General features: G+C 45.1%; 1 pseudogene; it reads right to left on the reverse strand.

The window, feature by feature from the left end:
• Positions 1 to 1,763: 1,763 nt before the first annotated feature.
• LOC142852015 (glyceraldehyde-3-phosphate dehydrogenase pseudogene) lies at positions 1,764 to 2,995 on the reverse strand (annotated as a pseudogene).
• Between the last annotated feature and the right edge of the window lie 6,622 nt (positions 2,996 to 9,617).

Here is a 9,617-nt window from a genome sequence, read left to right on the forward strand (position 1 = left end):
TTGGTGATCTCTTCTTTAGGTTCCTCCACTTCCAGTTTCACACACTTTGATAATCTGTCTGAATTATGCTGTGTCTTTGGTTGAACCGAACCCTGTTATTCTGAAATGTCCCTCATTATCTCTGAAATATTCCATGCTCTGAATGCCGCTCTGAGGAGAACATGGCCATTTCAGTTCAGCGTATTTCCCGCATCCTTTGTCTGTCTTTGTGTTGAAGGTAGAGCTCTTAAATTCTGTTTTTCATCCAATTTTTATTCCTCTGTTTTCCAAATTAGTTTAGATTATTTGAATATTCAGTATTATATTGGGCTAACCTGTTTTGGGGTAATGAATATTCCATTTCAATTCACCTATTGGTTTTTGATACTTTAGGGGTTGCAATGTGCACCCCCAAACCATCACACTCCACCAACAGGTGCCATTTCACCATTTCAGGTGAAATACAGGCCCCTTCAAACCTCTCAGTCCCTTTACCTTCCTTCTTATGTCTACAGACAGTAGACATAATATCCACTATACATTGTTTTCCCCTTTCAACAGTCATGCATGTTTTAAAATCTGATAGAGAAGAGTCGTTTTTGCTGCATCTTTGTCTTCTGTGGCTCTTTGCATCCCAAGCCCCCCTCTATGTCATCTTTCTATGTCATCAGCCCGAAGATCATCAGCAATTCTTTTGGGTAGGTCTGTTGGTCATAAATTCTTTTGTTTTTGCTTCATGACATAGGAAACCACAATGATCATGATTAGACCCTACTTTTGATCAAACGAACAAAAATGGAAAGATTAAAAAAATCCCCTACTTGGCAAACTAATTTTAAAGTATACGTTTTAAAAGGACTTTGAAAGGAGGCACCCGCATTGAAATGCCTTTCCTTAGAAGGCTAAGGTTGTTTATTAGATGAAAATCCAGGGGCCCAAGCATGGGATACCCCTGTATGAGTTATTGGTCAAGGAGGCCCAGAGATCCCCAAATAACAGACTGTTGTCTTTCTCTAGGTTGTGCACTCTAACGAGATGGTAAAACCCTATAGCTGTTGACACTGTGCACTTCCATTGCAGGAGAAGGAAACCAAGCTGCAGACTTCTTCCTGTCGACTAGTTTTCATTGTGGGGTGGGCGAGTGTTATCCAGGCTCCTGGGGAGAAACGGTCACAAATGGGTTCACCTAGCACTGGACCCTGTCTACTACAACACTGACCTTCTGGTCAAGATGTGCAGACCAGTGCAATAGTGGCACAACTGTCATTGGAGTAGCCAGCGGCCTTTTAAAAATTGTATTTCAGGCCTGCTGCACAACAGAAAATTCATGCCTGTACTGTAAATATGCTCACATGCTCATGCTTGGAAGGCCTTAGGACCTAGACAGAAAACCCACTACTAATATTTTATTAAATGGATGTGTTGTCAGACTAACCACCTTCTCTATATAAATGGTTATTCCTATAAATCAATGCTGTTGTCAACCTTGATCAGAGAATCTTTTAAAAAATATTTATTTGCTTGTTTTAATATTTAGTGTTTGTTTTACTTTATGCATCTTTTGGCTGCTTGTATGTATGTGTACCATATGTGTGTGCCTGGTACCTGAGGATGTGAGAAGAGGATGTCAGATCTTCTAGAACTGGAGTTACAGACAGTTGTGAGCCACCTTGTGGGTGCTGAGAATTCAATCTGGGTCCTCTGCAAGAACAAATAATCTGAACTGCTAAGCCGTCTCTCCAGCCACAAAGAAACTCTTTTTATTTTTGAGGGGTGCAATAAACTTTATTGATGGTATTCAAGAGAGTAGGGCTCCCTAAGCCCCCTCCTGCTATTCTGGGGGTCTGGGATGGAAACTGTGAGGGAGATGCTCAGTGTCAAGGGTTAGTTAGGAAAGGGACTGCTCAGCAGCCGAGGACCTCTCTCTTGCTGTGTCCTTGCTGGGATGGGTGGTCCAGGGCGGGCTTCTTACTCCTTGGAGGCCATGTAGGCCATGAGGTCCACCACTCTGTTGCTGTAGCCGAATTCATTGTCGTACCAGGAAATGAGCTTTACAAAGTTGTCATTGAGAGCAATGCCAGCCCCAGCATCGAAGGTGGAAGAGTGGGAGTCACTGTTAAAGTCACAGGAGACGACCTGGTCCTCAGTGTAGCCCAGGATGCCCTTTAGTGGGCCCTCCAATGCCTGCTTTACCACCTTCTTGATGTCATCATACTTGGCAGCTTTCTCCAGGTGGCATGTCAGATCCACTACAGACACATTGGGGGTAGGAACGTGGAAGGCCATGCCTGTGAGCTTCCCGTTCAGCTCTGGGATGACTTTGCCTACAGCCTTGGCAGTGCCAGTGGACGCAGGGATGATGTTCTGGGCAGCACCACGGCCATCTCGCCACAGCTTCCCAGAGGGGCCATCCACCGTCTTCTGAGTAGCCGTGATGGCATGGACTGTTGTCATGAGTCCTTCCACGATGCCAAAGTTGTCATGGATGACCTTGGCCAAGGGGGCTAAGCAGTTGGTGGTGCAGGAAGCGTTGCTGACAATCTTGAGGGAATTGTCATACTTGTCATGGTTCACACCCATCACAAACATGGGGGCATCGGCAGAAGGGGCGGAGATGATGACCCTCTTGGCCCCACCCTTCAAGTGGGCCCCAGCCTTCTCCATGGTGGTGAAGACACCGGTAGACTCCACAACATACTCGGTGCCGGCATCCCCCCATTTGATGTTGGCGGGATCTTGCTCCTGGAAGATGGTGATGGCCTTCCCATTGATGACAAGCTTCCCATTCTCAGCCTTAACTGTGCCTTTGAACTTGCCATGGGTGGAGTCATACTGGAACATGTAGACCATGTAGTTGAGGTCGATGAAAGGGTCATTGATGGCAACAACGTCCACTTTGCCAGAAGTGAAGGCAGCCCTGGTAACCAGGCGTCCAATACGGCCAAATCCATTCACTCCGACCTTCACCATCGTGTCTCTGGAACGAGGCTGGCACTGCACGAAAAGAAGCCGCTGTCTCTAGAACAGGGAGGAGCAGAGAGCCACAGAGAAACTCTTAAAACAGTTAGACAACAGCTAATGCAGAGACCCATCCCATAACAGGGCAAGTCCTAAGAAAGCGTGAAGTTGGCACTCTGCCCTCAAGAGACAACTACATCAAACCCTGGTGACTCAGGAGACTGCAGAAGAGAGAGGGTGCAGACAGGGGAAAGGCCAGAAGGTAGAAGAGGAGCAGTGTTGTGAAATCCTGTCTCTGGACATGATAGGACCACTGTGCTCACGAGCTCACTGCGGCCATGGCTGATTACCTGCACACGACCAACATAAAATCAATCTTCAACATTCTAGTATGAACTTGAGAGGCACTCAGAAGGCCTCACCGTAACTGAGGAGCTATCCATAGTTAAGGGCTGCTAGAGGAAGGGAAGACATTTTCTTTCCAGGATGTGGCTACTGCTAGGTATCCCAGACTCCAGAGGGTGGCCCCACACCCATGAATGTACAGGCACCATTGGCTGGGCTCAGTCATATAAAAGAAGAGTATATGAAGCTGGGAGGGGTAGGTTGGAGTGTGTCCTGAGGAAATTAGGGTGGATACAATTAAGATACGGTATATAGATGTATGAAAATTATCAATGGATAAAAATATTCCTTAAAAATGGGAAGACCACCACAGAGACTCATCTCTGTGGATCTTGTAGACCTGGAGTCTTTTTCTCTTGTCCAGTAATTTTGATTATAATCAACACAGCAGACTGTACTGGACTTATTCTATTTTGGTTCGAGTTTGTTTCTTCTGTGTTTGGTTTTATCACCCCCCTCTAGCCCCTGGCTTCTTAATATGGAAGTTGGGTTATAGATTTGAGGGTTTTGTTTCCAGATAAACATTTAAAGCTCTAGATTTTCCTCTGAGTACAGTTTTAATTGTGTTCCATTTTGATAGACTATGTTCAAAATATTTTTCAGTTCAAAATATTCATTAATTTCTTTGTTCTTGTTTGAGCCATGAATTAGCTAAAGTGCTTGGTTTAAGTTCTAAACTTTTATTTATTAGTTTAAAAGTTTATTTTTATTCATGTGTACAGATGTTTCGTCTACATGTATGCCTATGCACTGTATGTATTCTTGGTGCCTATGAAGGCCAGAAGAGAACTTTGACCTTCCTGGTACTGGAGTTACAGATGGCTGTGAGCCATGCATAGAGGTGCTGGACTCTAACCTGGATCTTTTGAATGAGCAGCCAGTGGTCTTAACTACAGAGCCATCTCTTTGGCCCCCTGATATCTAAATATCTTCTCCAGATAGGGTGTTTTGATTCTTGAATTCTAATTTAATCCTAGTGTGTTAATGAAGAAGTGTTTCTGCTAATTAAGTATGTCAAGTATACTGAAGCTTGTCTTATGACCAATACGATTGTCACCATAGTGGATGCTGGTGTGAAATTCACGAAGCAGTCAGTGATTTATAAATGTTAATTGCGTGGAGTGTGGTCAGCACCTGTTTATTGCCCCTCATTTTCCATCTTTCCTGTAAATTGCTCAGCAAATGTCACAGTCTTGCACTTCTCCCCTTGTACTAGTTTTTGTTTTGCTTTCCCCGTCCCATCCTGGGGATTCCACACAGGGCCTCGTGCATGCCTGAGGTGCTCAACCGCTGAGTCACGTCCTCAGCTCCCAGTTGATCTTTCCGTGAAGTTCTGAGCCTGGGTAGACAGTTGGCCTTCTGACTCTGTGGGTTATGTAGATTCACCCAAGCACAAACCAAAAGTACCTGAAAATCTACATCTGTACCAAACACCCAAGACCGTTTTCCTTGTAATTATTGGGCATCATCCTAATTGTGTTATTATTGGCAACCACAATAACTCCAGAGGGCCCTAAAGCATGCGGGGTGTATGCACAATTCATGTCAGACAGGGGCTTGAGCAGCCCCAGGCTTAGGTATCATAGGGAGATGTTGGAGCCAACCCCCACAGACACCCACAGGCTACCATATACACTGGAAGGATTCTCTTCCTTCAACATAGTGAAAGGTTTCTTTTGTCTTTGAGGGCAAACATCATCTCCTCCTGGTGATGATATAAGCACAACCATGACGGTTTTCTCACAGTTACTTCTTTTCTGGCGTGTCTCCTACCCAGCTTTTAACTTCTCTGAGGTCTTTCTTATTTAAACTGAGAAGTAGGCTTCCTTATAGGAACCATTTATGGGCATGATGTTTTCCCTCATTCGCCAGTGTCTTTCCCTAGTTCGGTCATCTATAGTTAATGTGATTATTACATAATTGGGTTAAAATACAATAGCTTGTTGTTTGTTTTCTAATTGCTCCAAATGATCTTTGTTCTTTATTTTAAGATCCAATTTCGAATCCATTGACTTTGAAAAGAGAAAAACACACTGTACTGTTTCTCCTCTGTTAATTTTTTGCTTATAGCTTTTTCCTTTTTTAAACTTGTTATTGTAGTGAGTGCTCCAATATGAATTTTTAACCTGGCAAACCTCTCTTCAGAGATAATCTTTTCCTTCATAGTGTTGTATTTCTGCTTCTTTCATCCACCCTCTGTAATTACCCTTGTCATACATGTTACATGCATGTAAACCTTGCATGCACGGTTACCAGAAAGTTTAGATAATAAAAACATCTTTTTTTTTCTTAAAGGTTTAACTTACAGGTTCTGTGTTTCATACACGTTCACTGCCTGGCTTTCTTTATTGCTGTGTGCACATCCACATTCCTATCTGGAATTGCATGCATCTGTTTAAAAATTACCTCCTGGGGCTGGAGAGATGGCTCAGAGGTTAAGCGCATTGGCTGTTTCCCTAGAGATCCTGAGTTCAAGTCCCAGCAACCCACTTGGTGGTTCACAGCCATCTGTAATGAGATCTGGCGCCCTCTTCTGGCATGCAGGCATACATGCAGGTAGAATGTTGTATACACAATAAATAAATAAATCTTTCATTTCTTTCCCTGAAAGCCTCCCTAGGGATAACTGTACCCAGCTTCAGTAGCCTAACAATGCCTTATTTGCTATCTTTACTTTTGAAGGTATTTTTGCTGGATGCAGATTCTAGGTTATTAGTTTTTTCCCTTTAGTAACTTCTATTATTATTGTGACTTATTGCATATTAATTAGTAGGGTGAGTTCCTCCTCAATTCTTTTGTTTTTCCCTCAAATTTATTTTTCCCACAATAATCTTAGACATCTTGTCTAATTAAAAGAACTTACCATTAATATTTTTAAAAATTCCATGTATAGGTTACCTTGGGAGTAATCCACATGTTTTTGATCCTATACCTGTGTATGAAGCAAGCTTGTCTCTTCACCTTTTCTCAAGCGTTCATTTGCATTACAAAGAAATGTCCCCCAACAGGTCTTAAATATTTCTTACTGTATTTGGCGGTCTTTCCTATTTTTGTGATTGTTCCTGTAGTGGATGGCACCTCCTTGTTATCTGTTCTCAGGTGCCTTTGTGTGGGAGGCCACTCCTCTCCACCAGTGTTGGCCCAACCGCCCGGCTCCACACACTCCCACTCCCCATTCATTTGCTGGTGCTTTTTCAAGCCTGCGTTGTAGCGGTTGTGCGTTCTTGCAGCTGAATGTCCTTTTCACACAGTCCTGAGGGTGCCTTTTTTAGTCCCTTCTGGTTTTGAATGCTTTAGTCTTCACCTAAAACCCTTTTCATCCTGTTGCATTATGTTTCAAGGTAGCTCCTTTTCCACATGGTTAGATGGGTTTCGCCTTGATCCCATCTGCAGTAGGAACCACTTCCCGTGGAGTCCCGCGGGCCTGTCTTGTGCCGGCATCTGCGTGACTTGGTTCGCATTCCCTCGGCTGGCTCCGTTCTTAGATAATTTTTATGTTTATTTTTTGACTCTGACTTCCTTCAGCTATGGTTAGGAGAAAACTCTGAAGAACACCCACACATGGCACAATTTTGGAAGTTTGATTTCTGGAGGTCTCCTCTTCTGCCACCCACAACGGCAGGCAGACAGTCAACTTCCTGCCACAGCCTTCCACCGGTGGACAGAGTTTTTCTCGTCCTTATATGGACAGAACAGCCGCATTTGGCTTTTAGTTCTCCTCAACAAGATCAGTTCTGTCTCCTATCACTTGCAGCCCGAGGCTCGGGCCCTGCTCCTGCAGCTCTTATTGACCCTGCACCTAGTTGCCGCATCCCTCTGTGAGCCATTTGCTTTCAGCATCTGCTCAATGCTACAGTTTTCATTTTCTATTGTCTTCTTGGCGTTTGGGAATTTTCCTTGCTTGTTGAGTTTGGCTAGGAGACGATGGTAACAGCAACAGTGGCAAAGGCATTTTGACTTTGCAGTAAACAGGGTGACCCTTGTCCCTCTTGTGCCCTGATTTCCTCCACACAACAGGAAGCCGCAGGCAGTTTGCAGAGGTAATCTTTGACTCCAATCCATAACAATCGCCTGAGAGAGGACTGGCGGCTTTTGCAACAGTTGCCATGGTTGTTTTTGTTACTAATACCATTACGTAATCTCACTGATTTTTAGAAGCTTAGATAGTGTTTTCCTGAGAGAAAGGGGTCCACAAATTCAAATGGCAAGCGGGCTAGATTTTCTGTCCTATAATGTGTCGTTCAGCTTCTCAAGGTAAAGAATGGGAGCTGATGAAGGGCAAAGCAGTCAGAGGCCCTGATTGACAGCTTCTGTCACACAGCGGTGAGGCTGAACTCCCGGGTCTGCAGAATCCACCTTTACTGACTTGCATGCCACCTCAGCGGGGTGGGGGATGAGGGAAGGCACAGAGCGCCAACAGTAATTGTTAGTAAGCCCAGTTGGAGGACGCAGGGGAGATGCTCTGAAGCCAAGGTTCTGAATGTTTCTCATTAATTATCTTCAAAACAAACTCTCAGCCTAAAAACCCCAATTAGAGAGCCATGTATGGCTCGGACAGCCGTCGTGGTAAATTCGCGATGTGCTGGTTTTCATTTCAGAAATTGGAGTGGTCCAGTGGAAACTGTGGCCTCTGAAGACTGCCAGACTGGCTTCAGATTCCTTCTCTCCCATTTGCCAGTTTGAGGGCAGTGGACAGAATACCTGGCGGGAGGCCGTGCACCTCGGTTTCCTCTTCTGAAATAGAGATAACAGTATGGCGGCGTACACTTCTTAACGCTATGGCACAGATGAAACCAACAGATACCTGAAGAACCTAAGCTGTTTCGTGGGAGGGCTGGCCATCATCCGGCCCCTTACAGGGTACCTCTTGGTCCTTCCATGACCTTACTGGGACACAAACCACCTCTGATTTGGTGGGTATGTCAGCAAGGACTATCATGAGGATCCTAAAGACAGACCCTCCTGCCTAAGCAGAGGACCTGGGATCTGGAAACCGGTGGCTCTTTTCTTCCTCTGCCGCGTTCCCCTCCTTTTTGGCCTCTTCCGGTTCCTTTTCATTCTTTTGGCTCCAACGTCCTCTCCATCGCCTCTGCTGGCTTTTCACACCAAGCCCCCATCTCTGAGTGTCCCTGGACCTGCAGCTTGCTCTCAGGGCCCAGAACTTCAGAAGCCAGACTGGTGCTAGCCCTTGAGTGGTTTCTATGCTACAGCCCTACCCAACCAAAATGGAGCTCCTAAGCCCAGTGATGGCTTCTTCTCAGGAAAGGGCCCAGAAAACTCAGCTGAGGGTGAGTCTGCTACTTCCCCAGCTGGAGAGTTCTCTTGGCTAGGAAGGGGTGAGTGATGGCTTCAGTCCCTGCAAAACCCTTTTCTCAAATGAGCATTTGATGTGCCAAGCTGACTTCACCTCTCTTTAACTGCTTGCAAGGCGTCCTGTCCACTTTGGCTTTGATTAAGAGATGCTGAAGCTTGGGTAAATGATGAAAGATACCGGAGCAAAGAGATTAAAGCTGTGCTTTGTTCTTACTGGAAAGTTTAATGTTTGAGCCTTCACCATTATGTCTGAGGGGAGGACAGCAAAGCCAGCCTGTGGGGGGCACACTGATTAGTGAGTCTTTCTGAATGAGTTCTTAGCAGCCTGCTTTGGTACTCTCACTTGTCACTTGCTAACAAGTGCTGCTCACACAGATCCGACCCTTCGATATATATACGTTTACACACCTAGAACTCTGCTTCCACCAGGATCGCAATGTGAAGAAACTGAAGTCAGTGAGAAAGTGGTGCGGCTACTGTTTGTTTACCTGTGTTGCTGTAATCAGGCACCTGAGTACAATAGAAACATACACCTTGCTGTTCTGAGACTGGGGGTTGCTGCTGTACACCCCCCTTGGTGTGTGTGTGTGTGTGTCTGTGTGTGTGTGTGTGTGTCTGTGTGTGTCTGTGTCTGTGTGTATGTAGAGTGGCCTCTCTCTTAGCTCTGCTAATGTCTTGGCTTGTGCGCCATAAACCCAGTCTGCATGTGGCATACTCCTGGCGTGCGTGCCTGTGTCTAGATTTCTCTTTTATAAGGACATCAGTCATATTGGGTTAGCCCACCCTTCTCCAGAATGACATCATCTAACTAATTACATCTGTCTTTCTCTCCTACTTTTAAGACTCCCTGTGATTGCACTGGGTCCTAGTATACTCGCAATGAATAGTCCAGAACACTTCTGATGGAGGTTCTAGCTCCATAGACTGGGTATTAAGATTTTAACATATAACCTGGTTGGGCT

Source organism: Microtus pennsylvanicus, chromosome 6 (assembly GCF_037038515.1).
Source record: "Microtus pennsylvanicus isolate mMicPen1 chromosome 6, mMicPen1.hap1, whole genome shotgun sequence".
In the NCBI taxonomy this organism is placed as follows: Eukaryota; Metazoa; Chordata; class Mammalia; order Rodentia; family Cricetidae; genus Microtus; species Microtus pennsylvanicus.